The sequence below is a fragment of the Dermacentor albipictus genome, chromosome 8, assembly GCF_038994185.2.
Source record: "Dermacentor albipictus isolate Rhodes 1998 colony chromosome 8, USDA_Dalb.pri_finalv2, whole genome shotgun sequence".
Lineage (NCBI taxonomy): Eukaryota > Metazoa > Arthropoda > Arachnida > Ixodida > Ixodidae > Dermacentor > Dermacentor albipictus.
In genome coordinates, this window is record NC_091828.1 from 61,926,858 (window position 1) to 61,941,573 (window position 14,716).

General features: G+C 48.3%; 1 protein-coding gene and 1 non-coding gene across 2 annotated transcripts in view; one reads left to right on the forward strand and one right to left on the reverse strand.

Annotated features, from left to right (window-relative positions):
* Positions 1–14,716, forward strand: part of LOC135921775 (heparan sulfate glucosamine 3-O-sulfotransferase 6-like) — a 129,442-nt gene that overhangs the window by 13,009 nt on the left and 101,717 nt on the right. The gene's annotated exons all lie outside the window — the stretch shown is intronic.
* On the reverse strand, positions 13,113–13,185 carry TRNAF-GAA (transfer RNA phenylalanine (anticodon GAA)). Its single transcript has one exon. It is a non-coding gene; the product is annotated as a tRNA-Phe (tRNA).

Genomic DNA, 14,716 nt, shown 5'->3' on the forward strand with positions numbered 1-14,716 from the left:
ACTGCACGTGCGACACGTTACATTGCACTCAATGTTCGTATATCACACCTGTACGCGTGCCTACCGCGGGTGAATACATTTTATTGTGATGTATACAAATTGTGTTCGAGTAGGAGAGTGCACATATGCAGTTTTAATTCCTAGGATGTCACCGCGACTATTGGCCTCGAGATCGAACAGAGTCGGCTCCTAGCGGCGAGGTGACGAAGCTCCTAAGTGTGGATGCTGGTGGCCCGTCGCCGCTCCAGCCGCAGTGTGCAGCGATCGTAGTTCGCGAAATCACGATGGATGTTGACGAGGACGGTTTGTTCGATGGTTAGTAACCTCTCAACCTGTTATTCTTTCATTTTTGTAACGGAAATTCGTAAAGTAAATCACTGTACGTTTTTAGTGTACTGATGCAAAAAGCATTTGCTTAACGCGACCACACCATGTGCGCTCGTCTCCTTTCAACGTGTTGTGAGGTTAACATGCGTTCTTTTTCCGTTTTACAGCACCCTTGCCTCTAAGCACAATTCTCAACCATGTTAGGGACGGTGTCAGGTGTCTCGTCGAAGGCGACCAAGTCGTTGCGGCGGGCCACATCATTGAGTGTAGCGCCGTCGCTTCCACCTGCTGCTCTGACGGTCCTGTGCACGTTATCGCATTCGTGCTGCAGTCGTCCGCGCTTAGTAAAGACCCACACCGAGTCGACCTGAATTTGACCGACGAGACAAAAATAGCAGAATTGAATTGCACATGCCCTGCAGGGTAAAGTATTGCCTCAAGTTGTTCGGATGTAGTTGGTCGCGGCACGTATCGCGATTTGTTTACATTACATCAGACCAAGCTGACTCGCTGATTTGCGATGTGTTTACGTCATGCGATAAATTTAGAGAACTTATGTTGCTTTATCAATTTTTGTTTTTAGCCAGGCCTACGAAATCGCGAGTTAGTTTCAGAGTGTTACTACCATTGTAAAATGTTTTCGAGTCGCTTTATAACCAGTTGCAACCGTTACACGAAGCTCAAATAAAGCATGCAACGTATAATTTATGTTGTATCATAATCATTAGATCCCTTTAATTACTTTCGCATGCAGGCACTTGAATTTGCAGTGGTGCTTCAATGCAGTGCATCGGGCTTCAATTTTTTCCGCCCCCCTATAAAAAAGAGAAAAAAATATCAATATGAGCCGTAGCAATAAATTCGCTCGCGCATGTTCGTTCATCGCTTAATGGAGCATCCGCTGTTGGCTCGCGAAACGACACTGTTTGATCTGTACGAGATCATGCGTACATACTTGCCGTGTTTCTGTGCTCGTATTTACACTTCTGAACACAGAGACAGTTCTCGTGGCTGAGGAAAGACAACGGAAAACGTGACAACTAGTCACGCTCGGTGACGGTCGTTTAAACGGACTCGCAGCTGAGCGTGAACCTTGAATTCACTGCGCAGGCGGCGCATGAAGTTTATAAAATAAATTGCATGCATGGACACATGGTTAATTTACTTGAAGTATATAAAAGCACAGGCAACTCATTACTGGCATCCCAGGCCACGCCGACACGAACTTTCGCGGACTGCAACAATCTTCACACGCACAGCAGCCACACAGCAACTACGCATGCAGCAAACATTAATGCCCAGATTGCCGATTAGGATTCCCAAACGTGATATCATATTGGACTACTCGCCATCCTTTTTTCGTCAGCGAACGCTTGAACGCACCATCGTCGAAGTGCTTACTGCACACCAACGCATACTTGGAAGGCGCCTTGCCGTTCCGAAGCCTGACGAGCCATTCTCGGCGACGTGCCGCGTCAACGGGATAGTAGTGAAAGCTTATCCCTGGCTCTGTGCAATATGTGCTGCATTGCGGAACCGAACAAAATCTCACGATGGTAAACGAAGCGTTTTCTGCGGGCACGGAGCACAGAATCGCGAAATGAAAACAGTAGCTCCCTACACTTCCACACACCGCACGGGCGACGCATCCACACTAACGGGGCGACGGTGCTGCCACCTATAGGTCGATCTCGCGGCCAATAGCTCTGAGCCGTACGCTGTGTCACGCGAGAGCTTTGCGACGTCTGAAAGTGGAGGCGCTGCGGTTTGTCGCTGTATAGTGGTGTCGCGCTTTTCCACCGCCAGGGGATGTTCTTCGTCGCCGAAGTCCGCGCTGCGCGGGTCTCGTCGAAATGCGCCGATGGTTCTCGAGTTTGCCGGCTCGTCATCACAGCTTCGCTTACACCGATCTCCCCGCCCTGCGAGGGATATGCGTGATTTAAAAGCGAGTGGTTTGGAGGGCTATATCTGGCCTCCGGAAGTAAACTAGCCGATAATAAAACGCAGGCGCACGGGCACGCAATTGTCGCCACGTTGTCGTCGTGCGGGCGTCGTGCCTTCGCCATACCCATCGTCGTCGTCGCCCGCACTGGCGATCACGCTGTCTGCCAAAACGTGTAGACCATAGATAAGGACGCAATCATCACAAGCCGTTATCTATACGTCAGCCGTATACTTCAAGAGTATGTTGCTGTAGTAGTCTGTCCATTTCTGGCGGTCGGCGTATAAGCTATATTTGCTCGTTTTCACAATAATCTTGGACGATTTCCGCAACAATCTTTTTGTCCAACCGCATCATTCATTTTTCCATCGCATGTATGTTGTAACGTGGAGAGCATGACCTATGCAATCTGCCTTCCATGCACACTGTGCTTTCGTCTAATTTATTTATTTGCGCAGTCATATTTCCCTTCCCACTAGCTGCATTTCGCAGTTCACTATCATCGATATTTACAAATAGCTTTACAAATGTTTAGTAGCAACGAGCGCTACATGGTCATTTCAGTTTGGAAGCACTTGATGCCCTGGGCATTTTTTTTCAATGGCACACTAAATACATAGAAAATTTCAGTTGTATTTAGTAAATTAGGTTGCTACGCGATACCAGGAAAGTCACTATTTACCGCGTGCGAATGGGTTTGGTAACATAGAGCTTCTCGCAATGTCACCCATAGAGGGATTGACTGGCGTTGCGACGCTGTTGTATGCGTGAGAATGGTGCTATAGAATACCTAGATGTGGTGGTTTCCGGTTGGAATCGTTCTCGCAGACCCGTTGAAGGCGCGCCTCACTATAGCACCATTCCGGCTGCCGGCTCGTTTATATTAAAACAGTGTGTAAAAACAATTTTTAACTGTAATACTACATATAAACGTATTTTATTCAATTATGAGGACAGACGCTTCCGTGTGCGATTATATGAAGCGTAAAAAAAGTGTCGGCGGACCGCCAAACGCGGAGGGCAGACGACAAGGTCTGCGCTAGCTTTGCGACAGTTTGTCGTCTTTCTTGGTTTTGATCAAAACTTTTCCTCGCTTGATTATGCACTGCAGGTAAGTAAACTGCATTGGAAGATGCAATACGGGTGAAGGAAAACCTGTCATGAAGATTTTATTTTAGGAACGCATTATCTGCGCAGGTATATTCACGTTTTAGGCCAAGCCTCCCTCAACCCGAGCCAACTCAAGCCTCGTTCGCACACCGATGTAACGTGATTCCTATGACGGCACACTGCTCGTTAGGCAACTCCTATACACGCTAGTGCCAGATTTCCCTGTAGGTAATGTTTTGAGAATCCAAGCCAGATGGTTCCTGGAATAAGGGACCCTCCCACCTCGACTGACAAGTCAATGCTTCAAATAAAGGTTCATTCATTCATTCCTTCATACTCTATGCTACGTACATAGCTTCCGAGATAAGGCGAGCACGCGCCGCCAGATCTCGGAGGTAATGCTTGGTAAGCCCAGGAAAAGCTCAAGAACCAAAGTTGCCGCACCAGCTTGGCTTGACGTCGCGGATTTTGACGGTCTTCTCTGGCTACAGTTAATTTTTTTTCTTGAAAATAAGCGCTTTATTTATTTGTTCATCGATAAGTACTAGCTGCATTATGTTCTAAAAGCGCCAGAGTCTGAACTTCACAAGTTTCAAGCATGTTTACTGAGCCCACAACAACCCAACAAGGAGAAATTTATTGAAATTCGTGACGTCACATTGACGTCCTTGCCTGAGCTTTAGCATGATATTTTAAAAAAAGAAACATTGATCCTATTTTTCAACTGCATTATCGGCCTCTCAGGACTAGATTTACAAAAATACAGTGCTGCATAACTTAAGGTAAGGCGCAAAAAAAAAAAAGAAAACGCGAGGACAAGACAAAATGCAGTCCTTAATCGGTACTTTATGAGCCTTTAGGCTGACTTGCTGTTTCCCTTTATCGATCTCTTTAAGGGTGGCCACATCGACGCTTCCTCCAAACCGCACAGAGCGGCGATGACGTAACGGGCAGCTTGTACTGAAGTTACGCAGTGAGGAATGGAAGGAAAACGAAGGCACGACAAGCATGGCCGCTCTGTCGATGAGGTCCTCCGCAGTATCGTGTTTCGCCATAATTACCTCCCCATCCACCACCATGCCCCCCGTAAACATACCCACGGGCTGGGTCAAAGAGGATGGACGGCGACCGGGAAAGGGCGAGCCGGTTCAGCCATTTGATCCCGCCGCCAGGGGGTCAAAAATGTTCGGAGACTCAAACGTCGAAGGAGAGGCGACGCAAGGGGGCGCGCAGGAGCCACGATACATACATATATATATATATATATATATATATATATATATATATATATATATATATATATATATATATATATATATATATATATATATATATATATATATATATATATATGTACGAACTCGCAACGAAAAAGCAAGAAGCTCGATCACGCACAAAACAGCGAGGCGTGAAAGTGATGAGCCGTTTGGGCAGCAGCTTCAGTACAGGAAAGTGAGGAGCGTGCACAGAAGCAATCACCATCACGTAGGCGCGCAGATAACAGATCAATGAAAACGAGAGATACAAAAAAAAAGACAGGAAGAAAGAAGCGCGGCGATTGGCTCGTATTACGTAGCCGTGGGAAGCGCGAGGCGTCGTCCATTAGCTGCCACGCTTGGACGTGTTGGCCGGTGCGCGTCGATAATTTTATAACGCCGCCGCCGAAACTGCGCGGGTATAGGTGCCCCCCCCCCCCCCCCCCGCACGCAGCTCCCCCCCAAATTGGCCCCGCGGCTAAGTGTCCGAGTTAGGAGTGGTCCGCCCCTTTTTGGCGCCCTCCGAAGGGGGCAGCGAGCGACCGAGGTCGCGACCTCCCGCTTGGCTATCCACGCATCTATCTAAACGTTTCGTGAAGGAAGCCACCTCGTTCGGTTCGGGCGGCTGGCCGAGGTACATCCACCGCGGGCGTGTTTTTTTTTTAATCGGAAAGTGGTGGGGGGGGGGGTAGAGGGGAATCCCCTCTCTGTAATGGGCAGCCAGCGCTGAAACTTCGCGTGCCGACAGCAGTGACGCAGCGCAAAGCTATACATATACATACCGGGCGGAGGGAACAGTTTTCAGTAGCAGAAGCTGCGGTTTTATGCGTCCGCAAATTCACCTTTTCGTCTTCACGTATATGTGGGACAAGCTCCTGACATGACAGGGCAGCTGGGGTTCCTCAATTTTGACGACGTACCTGCGGTTTCCTGACGTAGGCCTAAATATGGGCGCGCCATATATTCGATAATGTGATCCTTTAATGCGACCAACTGAAAGCATGTTGGGTGCAGCGTGTATTCGGGATATCCTTACTTATGATTATATATGCCATGTGTGTGACACAACTCAAGATATACATGTGCTAGCGTTACTCAATATGTAAGAGCAGTCGAAACACAGTAGCTTGTTCGCGGAAAGAGTTATCATAGCACATGCTTGGGCGAGGAGTATGGGGCTGTGCTTTCGGTCGGGTATTAGGGGCTCTATGACGTAGAACTATCCCAATCTCTTCTTATTCTAATCTCCTGACCTCAAATTTACGTAATCAACGACACAAGAATCGGGCGGTAACCCGCAGCGTTGTTTGATAAGCCTAATCAAACGAGCTCCTCATTTGTAGGAGGTCACTTTTTTTGCTTTCAAAGGGAATAGCATTGCCTACATTGAACAGATTTTCTTATCGATTTGGCTGATAAAAAGCGAGGAGCAAGCTCAAATGAAGAGGGCTTCGATAGGGTCAAGCCAGCGCACTGAAAGTATATAACCGTATGAGGAGGTGAAAAAATTATGGGGTTTTACGTGCGAAAACCACTTTCTGATTATGATGCACGCCGTAGTGGAGGACTCCGGAAATTTCGACCACCTGGGGTTCTTTAACGTGCACCTCAATCTAAGTACACGGGTGTTTTCGCATTTCGCCCACATCGAAATGCGGGCGCCGTGGCCGGGATTCGATCCCGCGACCTCGTGCTCAGCAGCCCAACACCATAGCCACTGAGCAACCACGGCGGGTGTATACGAGGAGGTTGGTGCGGGCGTTTGCGATTGGTCCGCTTCACTTTACCTAACTTGCGCTGGCTGGTCGAAAGTCGCGGCGGCGTGGAACGGAACTTTAGGAATGCCGCCAGAACAGATCCTCAACAAAGAACAGTTGGCAAAATGATGTCGTATACGTGCCGAAAGAGCTTGATAACGTTATACTGCCACGTAAAAATGTTTATTGTACGCAAATAAATCAACGCTCCACGGCCGCTCCAAGTTGCTATAGTGTCGCAGCAATCAGACGACAGCCATCTTCCGTTCCACTGAGAACGGGGCACCCTCCAGCTATTCAGAAAAAAAAAAGTTTTGTTCGGCATATTAATGCGTCTTTACCGCGTACGCGTCACTCTGACGCGGTTTGTTTTAGCGCTTTTCACGTAATGTGGCAGACAGGCGAGGTGGGCGCAGCGCGAAAACCTTTGATCAATGGCAGAGCATTGTGGCGATAAAGGCGTTGAATGATAAATAATTATTTTTCTTTCGTTCGGTCGAATCGTGCATACTCAGTGTGCGCACATCATATCAGATGGGGAGTTTGCGCCGTTTTCGTGACGTAGCGTGAGAGACAGGCAAAGTGGGAGTGGCCTGAAAAATTTTTGACCAATCATGGCGGCTTTATTACAGAGTTGGAATGGCAAAGTTTGGAACAGCTTTACGTCATAGCGCCCCAGCGCTGTAGCATACACGAACGCTTCGTCAATTGTACGAAAAAAAGAAAAAGGAATGTCGCGTGCTTGAACTCTTAACTACCATTGCGTAGCGCCAGGGGCACGACCAAGCGCAAAGAGACACAGAATCATTCACGGAGTAGAAAGAAATATTTTTTTTTAAGAAAATGAAGGAATAATCGAAGACAAAGATGTTGTAAGGTGATTAAACCTTTCAGTTGAAATCGATCAAGGACAACGTCTACCCGAGCCAGTTGAGGGTGGGAATGTCGTGCGCCCGCTATCGTGAGTGGAGTATAGAAAAGGCGGCGCGGACGGCTTCAATATTTTGACGCCACACTCTTCGGGATCGGGCCACAGTTTTATGCTGCACTAGCTTCGGTATCGGCACGCATATTGACTAGTATTGAAATGTTGAATAATATTTGAAATTTTCTGGGGTTTTGCACGGCGAAAACTACAATTTGATTATAAGGAACGCCGTAGTCGGGAAAAAGCGTCGGTGGTGTAAATGTTACAGTATCGGGCTTCTGTGCTAGAAGCCCTCTGTTCGAAGAGTAAGATATATATATATATATATATATATATATATATATATATATATATATATATATATATATATATATATATGTGTGTGTGTGTGTGTGTGTGTGTGTGTGTGTGTGTGTGTGTGTGTGTGTGTGTGTGTGTGTGTGTGTGCGCGCGCACCAGCCCCAGAGGCACATACTTAGGGGCCCAAAGTTTTACACGGCACTGTGTTCGGGATCGGCTCACTAAAAAAAAAGGGGCCTAGAAACATATCCACTACTGAAATACGTAGGTAGCTCGCTAATAAAGTTATTGCCTTAAAAAATAAACTGGCTATATTTTCGCTTTCCTCGTTCCTTCCCGCTATGGTGAGCTCGTTGCAGAGAGTCGGCCATGCACGAGGAAAACGAGCCCGCTCACCGAACAGTGCTTGCACACAGGCGACCACGTTTTCCACCGCTGCTATGCACACGTCAAGGTACGCGAAAGAACTGTGGACTTATGACGAAAAACTGGCTCACCTTCCGAACCATCGCGTTGACGCGTGAATGAGCCCGCCGCAAAAAATGCGCGAACTATTTTGTTTGCGTTATATCGTTAACAATATTACATATGGACACGCGCGAAAGAAAGGCATTACGAAAGAAGGAAAGAAAGCGAGAAAGAGGAATGGAACAAGGCAGACAACATGTTGTCGGAATTCGTGCGAGCGTCCCTTGACTTGTAGTTATTTGTTTCAGGAGCACGCGCTTCTGTGCAAACCTGCTATTGACGTCGATTTAAGTTCGCGCCATACATCCGTGCATGTAGTATACCAAACCAAGACCTCGGAATGTTAGCCGGCGCCAAGCGCAGCAGCGAAGCCACCGCCTCCGAGATACCGCGCAATCTCGGAGGCCATGGTATAGCGCAAATGTTGTTTCGGCTCCCAACCTTTTTTTCCTCCTCTTCCATCTCCCTTTTCGTTAATATTTCGACAATCGATCCCCCCCCCCCCCAAAAAAAAAAAGAAAACAGTTAGGTGTCCGCCCACGCTTTTCCTGGCTTCATTCTGTGAGTTTGTTCACACGATTAAAAACACACGCAAGCACGCACAACATATCATGCGCAAAGCGTCGTTCGGGACATCCTGCGCGGTTGAGTGGACGCTTCCTCCGGTCGCACGCAGCCGCGCCGGCGGCTATCGGCTATAGCCATGGACCCAGGGCTGCATGCATGCCAAGCTGCGCACGCTCGAATCGTTCGCTCGGCAGCGTTCCCGAACCGGGGTTTGAGCTCGCAAGCGTGGCCGGTGCAGAACGGGCCGTCCCCAACGGTTGTCACATGTGCATACTATACGCCAACACAGCCGCCAGCGGCGAACGGCAGCCGCGCGCGCGCTGCCTTTCCCGTCGACCGAGTTCACCTGCTTGCAACGCGCTTGTTGCGCGAGTTTTGCGACAAACGTTAGCGCGCTTCGTTTCCCCGCCACGGCAGCCGACGGAAAAGGGTTGCTAACGAAGGGAGTTTGGGAAAGCATACGACGTAGCTAGATTCAGCCCTCATGCACGCCTACCCCCCCACCCCACAACACCACTGCCTCGCTGCAGCTGGCGACGTGAGAGAGAAACATAGTTGTATCGAATTGAATTGTTTATTACTGCGCCCCGAAAACAGCGTGCGTTCCTTCTAACTTGGGTACACAGACGAAAACAAAACGAGAGGCACGACAAATAGAAGAACGAGAAAGTGCACATAAGTTGAACGAGTAATTACTTTCAGAAAACGAATCCACCGAGTGCTGATGTGTCGGCATCGACGTCATCACTCACAGTGTTGAACAGTGCGATCGAATTACGGGAGTTACATAGCAAACTTTATTAAATGTAAAACACGCTATTACGCCGACGACAAATAGATTGAAGTAAATTTCGAGATTGAAAATAATTCTCAATACATGTATCCATAAATGACAGACAATGGAGCAAAGGCAGCCCGGTTGGCCGTACTTACACTTGGGTAAGCGGAAAGGAGTAAAAGGAAAAAAAAAGACGTAACAGTGATTCAGTGAGCGCACAGCCACGGAGGAATGTTCACTGGCACAGTCAGAGGTGGTTATGCAGTCCGCGTCGCATACAACAAGCGGAAAAGTGCTCTAGTGCCCCTGCGAATGCGAGCGTATGCGCTTACAGGACAAGGTATACACCAGGAATTAAGTGCAGCCGAACAGAGGTTTCGTCGAATTCGCAAGAATTGCATTGCGACAATGTTGGCTATGCTGACAGGGTACAAATCGTCAAACGTCACTTGGCAGACGATCGGGACGGCGAACAGCAATGGGCAAAGTGCCTTCATAGTCGTTCACTCCTTTCGCGTACACTCTTCTCATTAGTTTTTCTAACACGGAGCTCGTCTGGAGCCCTGCTTCGGGGTGTATTTCTCCGGCCTAATGGCGTGTGCGCTCTACCACCGTTCGATCGCTACGCTTGCTCCAGTTTATTCGTATACCACGTGTCCGCACGGGGGCGCTGCCTGTACGCTAGCTCATGGCTTTAGAGCGGCAGCGGAGGTCACGACGCCATGCGGCAGGTTTCTCCGGTATAGGGGTGTGCACGGGGCGAGGTTGGTGGGGGCGCCGGGCGACTGTTGGGGCTACGTACGGCTGGTGGGGGCATCCCGCTGTTCTGGCGTAATTGGCGGCTCTCGTTACAGGGCGACCCCCCCCCCCCCCTGCACTCTAGGAAGCGTCACCCCACGGTGGTGCCCGCCGCGCCAATTACACGCCCGTGAAACTGAGAACGGCCGAAATGAACTCTGCAGCGCAGCATTCGGGTGGCGGAGGGTCGCGCGCGCGTAGGCCAAGACGCCGCTAAACCAAAAATAAAAGAGAGAGAGAGAGGGAGGGAGGGAAAGAGAGAGAGAGACCCTAATGCTAGCGGCGTGACGATGGGTATCGAGCTCATTCTCGCAGGCTCTTCTGCCAGAAGAGGCTGGGCGGGGTGGTGGCGTGACGGCCGGAGTGTATCGGTCTCGAAATTAGACGCCCGCTCGGCGACCCGCTGTCGCCTCTCCCCATAATTTCTCTTTGAAAAAAAAAAGAAAACTGTAAGTTCACCTCGTGCGCGTGCGTTTTCTTTAATTTCCCCACTTTGTCCCTCTTCGACGTTGCCCGACAGAAAGCACGCGATACGCTGGCGACCTAATTCGGGGTCAAACACGCTGAACGGTAATTTGCAGCTCCCGCTTTCGTGTTATACGCCGTTTCGGTTTCGTCATAATATAAGTATACATGCGCACGAACTCTGCTGCGTTGAAAATTCCAGGGTGTTTCGTTACGCTGAAATATCGTTTTACTCACTGGCTTTCTTCAACGTCAACTACGAATTCTGCACGACCTCTAGCTGAAAACAATTTAGGCAGAATGTACAGACCGAGATAGATTGGGTCATTTACGACAGCCTGCCAAGCAGGAAAGAACAAAAAAACAATGAGTCGCTTCAGCGTATGAAAGCTCGGCACAAGCACATTTATCTCTATGCCAAGCAGCCGTAGAACATGCGGATCGCGAGAAGGAAAGCTCCAGGCGTCTAGAGAAAGAAAACCGGGGTTAAAGCTTTTATGCTACGCACTCTGAAGTAGTGGAAGGCTGCTGAAAAATAAATACAGAATCGGTGTATTTTTATTTGTACTTGTATGTGGGGCTGTAATTTGGAAGGTATAGCAAAGAAGCCACAGAAGTTATGGACCGCGCAAGGAGAGACAGAACGAAAAGTGATAGGCGTAATCAACGTTAAAGAAACCGTAAAGAGCAAACTAATTTGACCCGTAATAATGAGTTACCCTTCTGCGATACAAAAGAGTGTCACTGTTTTTTGCGAAAAAAGCTCGATAAGACAGAAAAGCCGTCAAGCCGTCAAAATCCACGTACGGTCGTGGAATTTTCGCGGCATCTTCTAGAGCCGCGTTAATTTTTCTACAGCTAAACATTGACTATACGCTGATTTTCGTAAAGGAATTCGAGACTTGGCAACTTTCAGTAACGCTCAGTGAGCCACAACGGCCCGAATACGATGAAGATAGTTTGGAATTGGTGACGCCACACTGATGTACCGGCGTTGTATAGTTCCGAAATTAGAAAGAAAGCAAGGAAGAAAGAACGAAAGAAGCAGATTGAAGTTTGGACTTTGTCTGGTCGTCTGATGACCCACCTGTAACCAGGAAGTTAACGGAAATGGAGTTTTGAAGGAATGCTATATTCAAACTGATGCAGTGTTTCTTTTTATAGCATCCCTCCGAGAGACAGGAATATAGAGGTCTCGACTGGAGAGCAGACGAAGGGGCATGGTTATTGCTGATATTGTTGTCAACATCGGAATGTAGCCGTTCAATTGGGCACGTCATCTATAGTATATAGAACAGATAACCGGTGGCGTATTAATACCATAAAATGAGTGCCCAGTAAAAGAGACAGAGATTAACTGTATTTTCCTTTCCCACCTTCTTCGTCGCGGCCATTTTATTTATTTATTTATTTATTTATTTATTTATTTATTTATTTATTTATTTATTTATTTATTTATTTATTTATTTATACTCCGGGCGCACCCTTCCCCACTTAGGCTAATGAGTCATCTTTCAATGTAATGACCCATTCATTCAGTGTCCAAACGGCTCGCTGCCCGAGCCGTCGTCACTGGTGAAACGTCAGGTGTCGCTTTAAGGTATAGGGATAGACAAAGGCAGTCGAGGATGGCAGATGATGATTATCTGGTGCGATCAAATTCAGGAAGTTTGCTGGCGTATAAGGAGGGAGTCAGATGGAGGTCGCCGGAAGAGACCTTAATGCCTCAGTGGTCGTAAAAGGTGATGCTGATGGTGATGATGCTGATGAACGTGGAGACCTGCGTGCTTGCGAATTGGTGGCAGCGGCTTCGTGGCGACAAATGTGTGCTGACACCTGTGGTCACACCTGTAGGCACAGCACATCCAAAACTGCCGGACCATTCTTTTTTAATAAAGTTTGTCGTCTTCGAATATGTCGAAGCGGGGCGAGTGCCACGCGTAACTCGTTCGGAGAGTGCAGGTGAAATGCGTTCCTATTCATAAGTTTGTTTAGTGACCACAGTATATGCCGTGTGCGAACAAAATCGACGCGATAATTAAAAATGGCCGGGCTTAGCTTGGTTAAGCCAAGAATGCGTTGCATATTGCGCGAGTTGGGGCCCAGCTTTTCCTCCGGCTGTCGTGGCGTCACGTCACGTGGTTGCGCTAAAGGTCAATGGTGGCTGCCCGGCCGCGCCCAAGTGCTGAACTGAGTGATTGCAATATGCAACTTAATAACAAACATAGCAAACTTAAAAGAGAATAGACCCACATATGAGACGCGCAGCAATGAACAATGGCTCATACCCTCAATGGTGGCTGCCCGGCCGCGCGCAAGGGCTGAACTGAATGATTGCAATATGCAAAGCATAAAAGAACAACAATAATAAAATCTAACCAGAAAAATTATCGTCAACAAAAAGAACGAAAGCGACTGCCGAAACCCGGGATCGAACCAGGGACCTTTAGATCTTCAGTCTAACGCTCTCCCAACTGAGCTATTTCGGCACGACCGGCGACGCGCTCGTCTGTGTGTTCCGTGCCTTCGCACAGCGAACGCGACGTTGCACTATTTACTTCATTTTCTTTACAGTGCGACAAAGAATAAGAAGCCGAAACAACCCCAAGAATGACAAAATAGCGCGCTAGAGACGTGTGCAAACCTGACAGCCGTCGAAACTATAAACGACGAGCAGTACTTCTATACCCAATGCAACGGCTCGAACTGAACATGGCTTTATCCATGTTTTATTACTTTTCTGTTCTTGTTCTCTGCGGACAGCGTACTAAACGATTTTGTACTACTGCTTGTTCCACACCTTAGCCTGCAGTACCTTTCAAATAAAGAAGAAGAAAAAGAAAAACACTTTGCCTCTTGCTCTAAACGAAGTGTTAAAGAAAGGTCTTCTAGCGTTGTAGCCTTACAACGCTGACACGCGTATCTATAGACGAATGTTGAGGTACGGGCTCGTTAGGTTACCTGAATTAACTTGGGCCTCGGAATGGCAAACGCAGTGCAGTGTGCAAGCAAATGACACAAATGGGATGAAATGAGAGTGAAAGCAATTAAATTCAAACGCGTGGTTTTAAAATGCCGCTCCTGGGAACACCGAGTAGACATCATCTTCACTTGCATGAATTTCTTTTCCTCCTCTTTTTCTTTATTTTTTCGCTTCCTTTCTCCTTTATTTTTTTTTCTTCATATCCTCGACCCTATCTACACTCCTTGAAGAGGCCCCACTGAATATCTCTACTCCGATAACGCAGTCCAGCGGGGGCCCCGACATGTATCGCCACAGCCCTGTTGACCAAGGGCGAACAGATCGAGACTCGCCAGCTCTCGTACTGCGACCAACCGCAACGGCGACAGCGAAGGAGTCCATGGCGCTACCTTCAGGACAACAACAACACCTTGGCTTGCCCTCACCTTATCCTTGCTGCAATACGATTAATGCTGAAAGTCAGAGCGACTTCGTTGTTTCCCTTGCAACATATCTATGCTACTGCGACACTGGACATTGATCACAAAGTAGAACTCCAAGACGTGCTACGATCGGCCAGCAGGCCTAGTGACCTCCTCGCCTCTCCAGCCCCGCTGCGACGAATCGCTTTGTGAGGCCAACAATGCTCCTCCTTCGGACAGCCGCACGGCGCAAGTAAGGCTAGCCACGTTTGGTGGGCCGAGTATAGTTATAGTTGGTTCGCTGTCGCCTTCACGGGTGAATTGGAGCAAGAAAACTCCTGGAAAAGGGTGTTTTTCGGGGTTCCCCCACGGATTCCGGTAATCGTCACGCTCGTTTGACAGACGCGGCGGCTAACTGCGTAGTCAACTCGGGAACCAAGACATGCCAGCTCGAGCCTAGCCTGAGAAACCCTGTCTACACTCTAAAAATTTTAACACCCTTAAGGGTGTAAATGACTTGTCCCATGGGTGACACCCTTTTTGGGTGTATTGCTACACCCCAAGCAACGGGATGCAAATTAACACCCCACAAAAGAAGGGGTGTTAATATGACGTCACCTCGCCTATGGGTGTAAA